This window comes from Sus scrofa, chromosome 7 (genome assembly GCF_054392235.1).
Source record: "Sus scrofa isolate SSC_HxYL_T2T_F1_AM1 chromosome 7, Sscrofa_HxYL_maternal_Yorkshire_Landrace_v2.0, whole genome shotgun sequence".
NCBI lineage: Eukaryota > Metazoa > Chordata > Mammalia > Artiodactyla > Suidae > Sus > Sus scrofa.
The window spans coordinates 92,509,126-92,522,047 of record NC_139389.1 but is presented as its reverse complement, the minus strand read 5'-3'; the positions used below and the strand labels follow the sequence as shown (position 1 = coordinate 92,522,047).

General features: G+C 41.3%; 2 long non-coding RNA genes across 5 annotated transcripts in view; one reads left to right on the top strand and one right to left on the bottom strand.

The window, feature by feature from the left end:
- LOC106504490 (uncharacterized) overlaps window positions 1-12,922 on the bottom strand; it is a 754,869-nt gene that overhangs the window by 572,636 nt on the left and 169,311 nt on the right. Inside the window, exon 1 of one of the 4 annotated variants that reach the window (XR_014810929.1) lies at window positions 6,594-7,208. The exons of the other annotated variants lie outside the window; for them this stretch is intronic. This is a non-coding gene — a long non-coding RNA (uncharacterized LOC106504490). Of the gene's footprint in view, window positions 1-6,593; window positions 7,209-12,922 lie in introns of those variants that run through there. 4 annotated transcript variants of the gene reach the window in all.
- Window positions 1,406-12,687, top strand: LOC146401775 (uncharacterized). The gene is made up of 3 exons (XR_014810931.1): window positions 1,406-1,471; window positions 12,069-12,157; window positions 12,550-12,687. It is a non-coding gene; the product is annotated as an uncharacterized LOC146401775 (long non-coding RNA).

Below are 12,922 nucleotides of genomic sequence, written 5' to 3'. Positions count from 1 at the left end.
ATACACTAAGCACTTTTACCCATGGCATGTTCTTAGTGCCAGGCAGGTAATCCCCAGATTTTCAGTCTCAGCTTCCCTTCCATCTCCATCTTTTCATCATAGCCCTGAGTCACATCCCTCTCTGTCTAGGTGTTCGCACCTCAAGGTCTCAGGAAAACTCACTCTCCTACACATTACAAAGAGACTCAACATCAAACTCCCCATGAATCCTACAACCTTAAATTCTATGGTCCCTTATTCTAAGATCTCAGTAATCTACACTATGCACTAAGGCTGGTCGCACTGTGTCTTTTTAGAACAAGAAGGGTCAACTAAAGCAGATCTACATTTAACAGACAATTGTTCATAAGATAGAATTCTATTTTTCAGTATTACTTTTGGGAAGTTAAAATATGATCTCAGTTGTCAAACAATTTGAGTTTTCAAAATATAAATTTCATTGAAATGGTCCATTTTTTTCTTTTTCTTCGTAGATAAAAATAATTCCTCCAGGAAGCTCTTAGACCTGTCTGTTTAATGAATGTACTCTTGTCCCTGTGCTGGGGATGTGGGAATGGAAGGAAAACAAGGCGTGGCTCTTGACTTTCTCAAGCTCACATTCTGACAATAAAAATAAAACTCCCAGAAACACCCTTAGTGCTGGCATGTGGGCCAACACTCCACACATCTTCTGACTCCATCAGGAAAGCAGACTGATGTATAAATGCCTATCTAATGATGCCTGTATCCTCCACACCGAGCACACAGAGGTGCTCAAAATATTTCGGATGTCAATTAATAAAAAATGAATAAATAAATGAACAAATGAATGATGCACATCACAGAAGCCCCAGCACAGCCTTGTCACTTCACACTGATTATAAAAACACCTTCATCAATTCAATCAGCAACTTATTTGCCAGCAAGAATGTAATGAGAAATAAAATATGGACCCCAGCTCTTCTATTTTGATTCATGTGTTAATGCGAGGAAACTGGAATTGAAAAATGACACATTCCATCTACAGAAAGTCTCATAATGGTAAAAATTAGCTTTGATTTTAAGCTTAAAGTTTAGCTGGAACCCAGCTCACCCCCAGGTATTTTAGCTGGTGTGGATTTAAAGACTAGGTTTTTCTAAGAAATAATTAACACTTCTCTAATATATCTTCTGAGTCTGCTTAGGTCATCTGAGGAATCTAGCTACTGGAAAGAAATTATTTTACCCCTAAGTTTTGAAAAACAGCCAACCACATCAACTTACGTGTTCATTTGTCCCTTTGGGGGAGAAACCTGCCAGCAGTCTAAGGGTTAAGCAGTAATCCTGTCATGTTTGCCCTGAACTTGCCCAGTTAAATTGCAACAGCATGGGTCTCCATAATTATCTAATTGTTAGTGTTGTGCCTTTACGTAATTTATGATGTAGCATTAAAGTCTGACCCTGGGTTTGAAATGAAGTGCAGTTCTGCTGACATCCAAGCTCAAATTAGTAGGTAAGCACCCAATTAACGATTATGCTTCTGAGCTTTCATTTCTATCTGACCACACTGCTACGCTAATCAGTTTTCTAAGCCTTTCACCTTCCCCATAACTAACAAGCATTTCTTCTGCTTTTTATGTCTATGGATACCCTGCATCCTCATAAAAAAGCTCTCCACCACTGCTGTCTTGAAGATTGCTGCCAAAAATGGCTGTTCACAAGTGAGCTGGCCAGCTCTGATGCCTTTTGCTGGCAAAACCAAAGGTCAGCCTGATGGGTTCCCATTTCCCTCTTCTGAAAAGAGTGATCTCCGTAGAAAGCCCCGCTTCCCTAGATGGCTTCTGTTGGCTACTGGAATCAGTCCAGTAAAGGACGGAGCCCATTTGGATATTTAGATCATGAACTTAGCAAATACTTTCAGGAATGGACCTCCCTGAAACCCCAGCATCAATCTGACTACTGCAGAAAGAAAAAAGAATGTAATGATAGGAGAGGAAAATTCAGGCAATGGTCCTTTTTCCAAACTTCACACCTTCTTCGCTCCTCTCTCCCCACCTTCTGAGTAATTCTTCCCATTCTCTGTGCCCAACTGCACTCCACCTAAACAGCAACAACTGAGCATAAAATATGAGAATATTTTTAGAGGCTCATGATATTATCGATTTGGCTTCAGTACCTATGCAAAAAAGACACTGAATCTGTGTGAATGTTCAAATGAGCATCTGCATGGGGAAGTGACTTGCTAATTACCCCACACTGGTGCAATTGCTCTACTAGATCTACATCTCCTGCTCTGACATCTCTTTTTCCTTCTAGGACCTATGCCACTTGGCATTCTGACTCCTAGTTAGCCGAGCCACTGCTAGCTACCCACCTCCTAAAGTCAGATAAGAGCTGAATATTCTTTCACAACCCTCTACCAACCATGCAAAATCAGAACTGAATTTAGACTCTCCATAATTACTTTCCCTAATACATACCATAATTTTGTACCTAGACTTGCCTTCTGCTCCAGATTTATAAACTTTTGCATGTAACATGGACATCTTCCTGCCCAATGCATGTTTGTCCTAACCATGAAGTCATCAAGAACTTTATCCAACATCAGTGGCTTTCAAATTTGAGTACCAGAAACTCGTTATTTTTTTAATTGTTATTATTATTTCTAATCAAACTGACTCATTACTCCAATATAAAAATCTCATTTTGAGAAGTGGAGAGAGAGATGAATCAGTGCAGCATAGAGGATTTTTATGGCAGTGAAAATACTCTGTAGTACAATACTATAATGTTGGATATGTGTCATTATATATTCGACCAAGTCCATGGAATGTACAACACCGAGAGTGAGCCCTAATGTAAACTATGGATTAATTTGAGTGATTATGATGTGTAACTGCAGGTTCATCAATTGTATCGGAAGTACCACTCTTGTGGGAGTTGTTGATTATAGGGAGAACTGTCTGTGCAGGGAAATCTTTGTAACTTCCTCTCAACTTTGCTCTGAACCTTAAACTGCTCTAAAAATAACTAAATCCTTAATTTTTCCAATCTCATTGTTAAAAATGATTTTTAAAATGGAGCTTTTTTGATGAGAATGATGTCAGATTCCCCCACCAGCACTAGGATGCCATTCCCATATGATGGCACACACACCTAGGCAACACAAGTAGATCTAGGGAGATGATGGAATTTCCACTGAAAGTAGCAGTTCATCCAACACTGCCCCCTGCCCTCCCCCTTGTCATGGGCTTCCCTTCCATCTTTGTTCTCTCCAAGTTCTAGGAAAGGAAATTTCCCTCTCACAAGCACTTCTGTGGTTTTCTTATACAGGCACCATAATTTTTGGCAATGCCCAGGGTTAGGAGCCACTACTCTGAAATTTATTTTTTCAGAATTGTGTAGTATCTACATCCACTTACCACTAAGTTTGGAAGAAACTTGATTTGGTTATCTTACACTTTTATTTTACTTTATTTTATTGTATTTGTATTTTGCTTTGCTTTTTAGGGCAGTGCCTGAGGAATAAGGAATTTCCCAGGCTAGGGGTCAAATTGGAGCTAGAGCTGCCGGCCTTCACCATAGCCACAGCAACACAGGATCTGAGTCTCATCTGTGACCTACACCACAGCTCATGGCAACACCAACTCTTTTAACCCACTGAACAAGGCCAGGGATTAGACCCACATCATCATGGATACTTCAGATGTTTAAGGGGAAAGTTTGTTTCTTGCTGGACAAAGATTTGTGGAAGAAATCAACAAATTAAACTTCCTATTAGCTATTATAGGTTCCTCTGGCTGTTTTAAAATAGAATGCTCCTATGAGACTTCTTGTAAGCAGAAATGGTGTAAAGCAAAGAAGCAATAACCTTAGGACATATCTTGCTAAAGGATACAAGAAATAAAGCAAGAAAAAGCACAAGTGTTCAGAGACACAGTCCAAAGCTATGATGGTTTAATGCTGAGATGTTGAGTGTGGTTCCCAGGAAGGAGTTTGATGGTGCCACTCTCACTGCTTAGGGTGTGCTCTGCCTCTATAGTGAATGCTGCTACAAAAAAAAAAAAAAAAAACCTTTAAAAACTGTGTTCACTTTTCACCTGTCCTTTGTTTGTTTGTTTTGTTTTGTCTTTTGGTAAATGTGAAAATCCTCTTTGGGTTTCTTTCAGTTAGCAAAAATAGGTACTAATGCAGACTTTCATTAAAGTGAAATAGCCTAAGGCACATTTTTGAAAAGCAGGGTATACCTGTATTATGAAATCAAAAGCTTTTGATTTTCTTTTCTGTGGAGATGTTCATTTGTGCTGTATATTAGATTCCAGTTATAAGTGATATCATATGGTATTTGTCTTTGTCTTTCTGACTCATTTCACTCAGTATGAGAGTCTCTAGTTCCATTCATGTTGTTGAAAATGGCATTATGTCATTCTTTTTTATGGCTGAGTAGTATTCCATTGTGTATATATACCACATCTTCCTAATCCAATCATCTGTTGGAGAATAGACTTGTGGCTGCCTGATGGGAGAGGGAGGGAGGGGGAGGGATCGGGAGCTTGGGGTTATCAGATACAACTTAGAATAGATTTACAAGGAGATCCTGCTGAGTAGCATTGAGAACTATGTCTAGATACTCATATTGCAACGGAACAAAGGGTGGGGAAAAAAAATGTATACATGTAAGAGTAACCTGATCCCCATGCTGTATAGCGGGGAAAAATAATAATAATAAAATAAAATTTAAAAAACAGCTTTTGAGCTAGAAATATCTAGATTCAAACCCCAACTATCCACAACCTAATGGAACCCAACCAAATAATTTAACCTCTCCAAGGCCCCATGATCTCATCTGTGAGGTGGCAGTACTAATACCTATTTCCTTGCATAATTCAAGGATTAAATAACACAGAAAATGCACTTGAAGCACAGGGGACAGAGCAATAATTCAACAAAGGCTAGTTTCTCTCCTTTTACCCATAAGATCTTGAACATGATATATGGCTCTCAGTCTCACAATTCAAAATAACTCATTAAAAAATAACCTCAAGTCTTGCATTCACTGAATTTCCAACCTAGGTGTTATAGCTAAATATTGGGGTTTTTTGTTCGTTTGTTTGTTTTTTTCTGGATTAGGAAGGTGGCTACACTGCTAACTCTTGAAGGCAGAAGATAAAAAACACAGATAAACCCCTCAACTTTTGAGTGTTATGAGAGCACAGATGCAGCGATTGCATTTACTCTGTATGTCAAAGGCGGTGACAGGGAGACACAGAGGCAAGTTGTATTCCATCACTACAGGGTAATTCTACCTGAAAACCTATTTCAATAGCCTTCATCACTATAAAGGGGACACAGAAGGCTCATCATAGTTAAACTTAGATTCTCCTAGAGACTGAAGCTAAAGGGAGGCTAGAACTTAAGATGACAGAGACCCCCAGAAACTTTGCAATAATCCCCCTGTAACCAAGCAGGACATTATGGGGCCTTCTTGGGACAGATCCCCCCATATTCTCCACCAATCTCTTGTTTATAGAAAAACTTTAGCCTCCTAGGCCTTCTCCAAGATCCAAAGAATAGATTTAATCAGAGAAGTGGGAAAATGGAGGAATAAAGGAAGAGTCAAGCAAGACAAAATAATAACAATTTAGCCATTCAACAAAATCAAGGACTTTTAGTTCCTCTTCAAGGGCTATAGGTAATATCCCAAGCCAAATCCTTTGAGCTATTTTGCAGATATAGAAACACCCACCAGGTGGAAGAAGTTAACTGCATGTTAGCCACAAGCACACAGACCCCCAGATCCATGGGAACCATAAGATTGATGACGTTAATTCCCAATGAACATCAACCAATTACAATAGTGCCCATGAGCTGGTCATATACTTCATAATCTTCTCCCTCACTCTGTCTTTAAAAGTCTTTCTCTGAAAGCTTCACACCCTGCAATAAATGCTGCGCTTTTCTTTGCTGCAATGCGGTGTCAATAGATTGGCTTTATTGCACACCAATAAACAGATCCAAGTTTGAATCAGTAATACCCCCAGATGTTAATCCACCATGTATCATCTGGGTATCAGTGGGGATTTGACACCAAAAGCATAACCACTATGAGGTATTTAGAGTAAGAGATGTGTTGGACTTGCCATTGTGACTCAAACGAATGTGGCTCAGAAACAAATCCCTGAGGATGCAGGTCTGATCCCCAGCTTCAGTCAGTGGGTTAAGGATCTGACATTGCCATGAGCTGTGCTGTAGGTCACAGACATGGCTTGGATCCTGTGTCACTGTGGCTGCAGCATAGGCTGGCAGCTGTACCTCTGATTTGACCCCTAGCCTAGGAACTTCCATATGCCATGGGTGAGGCGGAGCAAAATGGCAGAAGGGTAAGAGGTCGTGCTCACCTTCTCCCACAAACACACCAAAAAAACACACGTACATGTAAAATGAATCGCACGGAACATCTATTGAATGCTGGCAAAAGAACTTAAACCTCGAAAAAGGGCAAGAAACTCTTGACATAACTGGGTAGAACAAAAGAAAAAGAGAGAGAGGAAAGGAATCAGGACAGCACTAGCATTCCTGAAAGGGAGGTGTGAAGGAGAAAAGGAATCCACATCCTGGAAAGCCACCTAACCTACCGGGAGATCAGCCGAGACGGAGGGAACTTCAAAGTCACCGAGAAAAGCGCTGCAGCTGGACTCAGGACAAAGCAGAGTGAGAGCCGCACAGATCATCTGCACCACCGGCCAGGACGCCACAGCCCGAGACTCTCTGGCGTGGGCTGGGCGCTGAGACTTAGACTCCGGGGGAGAGGACTGGGGTTGGCTGTGTGGGGACAGCCTGAGGGGCTAAAGAGCCGTGTGCTGTGGGCGCGGGAGCAGTGTGCTACGAGCATGGGAGTGGAACGCCATGGCAAAGGGAATCAGGGAGAAGGTCTGGGCCCACAGGAGAAGCAAGGCACCACTGTTGAGGAAGAGTGAGAGGAGGAGGGGCGGACCGCCATAGAAATCTCCCTGCGCATGCGTACTCGACCTCTCAGAGGGCGGGGCGCCTCCAAAGCCGGCTGTGGGTGGCGGGGGAACCTCTTGTGTGGGCTAAGGGCAGGGAAGATGGGGGGAGGCGGCCGGCTAAGTGTGCTTTGGTGCCTCTTGTGTGATCTACAGGCATCAGGGACAGACCATGGCAGTCATCTGAGAGACCAAAGGGAGGGACTGTGAGTGGGCTCCACCTGCAGCCCCCGTCACCTCACGGATGGACCAAAAAAAAAAAAAAAAAAAAAAAAGAGGGCACTGCAATCAAACCATATGTTATTGCTCTCAGTCCCCTGGGAACACACCCACCCTGCAGCTGCCACTGCCAAATGCTCTGGGCAGTGCCCAGACACTTGATCACTGTCCCTTCCCAAGACCCTACAACTTGGAGCAGCTGGTGCAGCACCTCCTTCGTGGGCTAAGCGGGACAGGGTGCTTCTTATGTGGTCTGCAGTTGGTGGGGGCAAACCACTGCAGTTATCCCTGACTCCAGAGGTGGGTGTGGCCCACCGCCACTGGGGATCCCTGAACAAGAACCACTTGCAGTCCAACCACCTCAGAGGACACCATAGAGAAGGACATTGCAACAGAATACCACCTGTTGTTATTCTAGCTCTGGAGAGCACACCCACCCTGCTGCTGCCACTGCCAAATGCACTGGGCAGTATCCAGATACTTGATCACTGTACTTTCCTAGGAACATGCAACTAGGAGCAGCTTGTGCACCAACCACCTCCTGTGGGGGCTAAGAAGGATGAGGTGCTTCTTGCATGGTCTTCAGAAGACCACCACAGTTATCTCTGACTCCAGAGGTGGGTGTGGCCTGCTACCACTAGGGATCCATGAACAGGCACCATTTGCAGCTCCAATCACCTCAGAGGAGGGCACTGCAATTGAACACTACCTGTTGTTGCTCTCACTCCCCTGGGAATTCACACACCCTACTGCTGCCACTGCCAAATGCTCTGGGCACCTTGTAAATCTGCCTAGGCTCATTACCACTTCCCAGGGCCCTGCAACTAGGAGTAGCCTGTGCCACCTTCCTGCAGGTCCTTGCTGCTGTTAAGAGCCCAGCAACCAGGCACTGACCACTAGCCCTACCCATTGCCTCCTTCTCCCTGGAAACACACTCAGCACCCTGGGGATAATAGCCTGCTCACACCAAGAAAAAGACAACAAATATCCAAACTCCCATGCCAAAAATAAATAGTAACCCCCACAAAATACAAAGAGGTGCTGTTGCATAGAAGTAGCCCTCCAAGACTATAGATTGGCTTCCCTAAACTCACAGAAAAAGAAAAATGTAAGCAAGATGAAGAAGCTCAGGTACCATTCCCAGTTAAAAGAACAGGAGAATTCACCTGAAGCAGCAAACAATAAAATAGACCTCTGCAGTCTGACAGACACTGAGTTCAAAACGGATGTAATGGAAATACTGAAGGAATTAAGGCTGAATATCCAGGAATTAAGAATGGATATGAACAGTAATGCAGATTCCTTTAGAAAGCAACTAGAAAATATAAGGAGGAACTTGGAAAATTCATTTGCAGAGACAAAAAATGAGCTAAAGACACTAAAGAGAAGAATGAATAATGCAGAGGAACAAATTAGTGACTTGGAAGATAGAATAATGGAAATCACCCAATCAGGACAGAAAACCAAATGAAAAAACACAAAAGCAATATAAGAGATCTATGGGATAATATAAATCGGCCAATCTATGCATAATAGGAATTCCAGAAGGAGAAGAAAAATAAAAGGGGATTGAAAACATAAATGAAGAAATTATGGCTGAAACCTTTCCAAATCTAAAGGAAACTGATATCAAGATACAGGAAGCACAGAGGGCCCCAAACAAGTTGAACCCAAATAGGACCACACCAAGACATATTATAATAAAAATGGCAAAAGTTAATGAAAGGATTCTAAAGGTAACAAGAGAAAAGAAAAGCGTTAATTATAATGGAATCCCCATAAGGCTATCAGCTGATTTCTGTACAGAAGCACTACAGGCCAGAAGAGAGTGGCAAGATATATTTAAAGTTCTGAAAGGAAAAAAAATGCAACCTAGAATAGTCTATCCAGCAAGAATATCATTTAAAATAGAAGGGGAAATAAAGAATTTCTCCAACAAACAAAAGCCACAGGAGTACAGCAATATTAAACCCATTCTAAAAGAAATACTAAAAGGGCTTCTCTAAATAAAAAAAGTTAAGAAAAAATAGGATGGAGGAAACCACAATTGGAAAGCAGTCACTTAAATAAGCCAGCATACAGATCTAAAAGAGAAAAAAAAAAAACCTACTGTAAAAGCAATGATAAACACAAGCAACAGCAAAAGGACAAACATGAACATATTAAAAAAAAAAGACTTCAAAATCAAAGAATGTGGGGAAGGAAAGTAAGAAAATATAGATCCTTTTTTTTATTTTAATAATGTCTTTGAGCCTATATGACTATCAGGCTAAAGCAAGAAGACACAGGAAAGGGATTAACATACTTAAAAAACAGGGCAACCACAAATCAAAACCAAACATTACATTCACAAAAACTAAAAAGAAAAATACTCAAGCATAAAATAAATGGAAATCATCCAATCAAAAAAAGAAAGGAAGAAAGGAGAAACATAGAATCAGCTGGAAAACAAAGTTTAAAATGGCAATAAATACATATCTATCAATAATTACCTTAAATGTCAATGATCTGAATGCTCCAATCAAAAGACACAGAGTGACAGACTGGATGAAAAAGCAAAAACTTACAATCTGCTGTCTACAGAGACTCACCTTAGGGCAAAGGACACATATAGATTGAAAGTGAGAGGATGGGAAAAGATATTTCATACCAATGGACAAGAAAAGAAAGCAGGAGTTGCAATACTCATATCAGACAAAATAGACTTTAAAATGAAGGCCATAAAGAAAGACAAAAAGGACACTATTTAATGGTAAAAGGATCCATTCAAGAAGAGGATATTACAATCGTCAATATGTATGCCCCTAAAGAAGAGCACCCAGAAACCTACAACAAATACTAACAGACGTAAAAGGAGAAATTGATGGGAATACAATAATAGTAGGACACTTTAACACCCCACTCACATCAATGGACAGATTCTCTAGACAAAAAGTCAGTAAGGCAACAGAGATCCTAAATGACCCATATGCTGTGGGTGCAGCCCTAAAAAGCAAAAAAAAAAAAAAAAAGAAAGAAAGAGATGTGTTGATAAAATCAGACCTGGAGGTTGGAGGGGAGTCTACACAAGGCAGTTGCCTCTCCATCTGGCACTGTGGCTGAAGACAGCATTATTAAGTCATCCAGGTGCGTAGTCTTGAAGGAAAGCTGTATGTGAAATGGGGGAGGGCAATGAAGAGCTGGACTCACATGCATAAGCCAGAACCCACAAATGCAACCTGGAACCCTCCACATCTGTCTCTCACCACCTAAAATCCATGGTGGCATGAAGAAAGCGCTGGTATCCTCTATCGCAGAGCTGCATGTAGGTGAGAACCTATGGGAGCCAGAGAAGTTGGAGGTCCAGGTGCTGTGCTGAGTCAGCAAGGTGAGACGGCATGTTGAGGGCAGTAGGTGTTGTCTGCCACAGAGCTTGGAGCCCTACCTATCCCAACCCTCAGAGCATAAAATTGGCTTCTGTCTCCCTTGCATCTTCCAAATCACACACACTCCTCCTGTGACCAACCCTAATAAGGAACCAGACAGGGAAGGGAATCTGGGAAATGTAGTTCCAGTTTAACTAAATTCATGTGGCACATAACCACCACAGAGAGTAAATAGCAATTCAGTGATGAAAATGCACTTTGTTGGTACACTGACCGACTGACACCTGGAAACTCCTTTGTTTTTCTCCATCTAGGCTTCTCTGGATCAACAGCTGCCAATCCAAAATTCAGCATCCCTTGCCCCTGCTTCCTGTTGTCCCCTGTTTGGGTCACCTGCCAGGACATGAAATCTAAGTGTACCCTTTATTTCTATCATCTCAAACTGCAGGTGGAAGAAATGCCCTCTGGTGGCCACAGCATCTCTTTGGCCCTCTCCTCCAGCTCACAATTTACCAAGGAAAGGATGTCCTAACAGAGAGAGTAATTTAATCTGAATTGCTCTTTAATCCCTGGGCCTCTCTTGACTGCCTGTCAAAATAAAGTGTGTTTTTTCAGTTGCATGGTCTATCGGGCTTTCATTAATCTACAATGTTTTAATATCCATTAGTGAACATTAATCTAAAAGGATAGATTTGGGGCAGAGATCCCATTCCTCTTGTCTTTCCTAATTTTCTATCATCAGAATAAGTATTTTTCTCCCTATGAATCTCCAAAAAGGACAAAATGACCTGAAGAGTATTTGTCTCTCTTTCCAGATTGACTGATGGCTATTTGCACCACTCTAGATGGATTCGAAGTTTCTTCTTGCCAAATGCATCACTCAAGTTTAACTTCATCTCATACTAAGTCATGAACCCCATTCTTCACTAATGACCATCCACGTACTCCTTTTTTGGGGATACCTTCTTCTCATTTGCTCTTTTTGTTTCCTATACTTTTGCTCATCACTGTAGCTCTGAACCTTGGAAAGGGCCATGGAATCTAACCTGCAGAAGCAAAGTGTCTGACTCTGACATCATTCTGGAGTCATCGAAAATTCAATAGCTGTAGCAAGATTATTTTGTGTGACACCTATATCTCCCCCAGCACAATCTGGAGCCTTGCCATCGCTGAGATTATAATTCTGAGCCAATCCTTTATGATTAAGGTTTAACTTCAGATGTGAAACACTTTCAGAAAATGTGGACTCTTCTGTGATTTGGGAGTGGAAATCCTTTATCCAATATGCATAAATTTACTAAGCCTGAGAAATTCAGTGCTATGTAGTCAGGCTTGCAATCTTCATCTAGGAATTCAGGAGATTATCTTCTCTATGTAAAGAGTTCCCCATGTTCACATTCCCTTCAGAGAAGATTTAATTTGGTCTTAGATGGGCACAAGCAAAGTATATTCTGAACCTCACACTTAATCTCTTAACTGATGTGAATTACAAATGTATAAATCACTTCAATTCACTTTCTAGATCATTCAGGATACATCCCTGGATGATGTATTGCGTGGAGAGGTTCTAGTTCCTTGCTCTTGAACCTGGAGACCAGCAGGACAATGTTGGTGAGTGTCTCCTAGTGGGAAACCAGGTAGGACTAAAGAGCACAAGTATCCCTGGGGCCAGGAATGCTATTTGTCTTGGCCAATGGTGCCAAATGGAATAACAGGATTTGGGGTCTAAATTTATAGAGCTTTTCATTTTTTTCAAGAGAAGCCAAAAATCCACAATTTTATGCAAAATCTTCCAAATCTAAAAGTATATTTAAAAGATGTTAAACCCTGTGTAGGTCAGTAAAATCTGTGTAGAGGCAGAAGCTGGCTCAGAGGCTCCCAGTTTTATAATCTCATTCTGAGTGCCTTTGCAGAAAGGCTGGGTGCCTAGAAATGACTTGTCAACAGAAATTTGAGTTCAGTCATCTCTGCTATGTTTAATCCACATGTATTTCTATGTGAAGGTACTAGAGAGAAGTCAAAGAAGAAGGAAACTAGAGCCACCCTGGATGAAATGCCTGGATGTACAGAATTACGTCATAAGAAATGCCAGAGGAAGTTCTTCAGACCAGAGTAAAAGGACATGAGATGGAAACTTAGATCCACAGGGAAGAATAAACAGCACTGAAAATGGTGACTATAGCCAAAAACAAGACTATCGCCTTTTTGTTAATGTCTTTAAAAAGCAGCTGACTATTGTATATGTATATTTTTATATATATAATATGTATGTATTTCAGAGTTTATAACATATGTATGTATAAAAATAGACAATAACAATTACACAAAGAGTGTGGGAAGAAAATAACTAAAATCAATCTGTCTCAGGGTCTTATA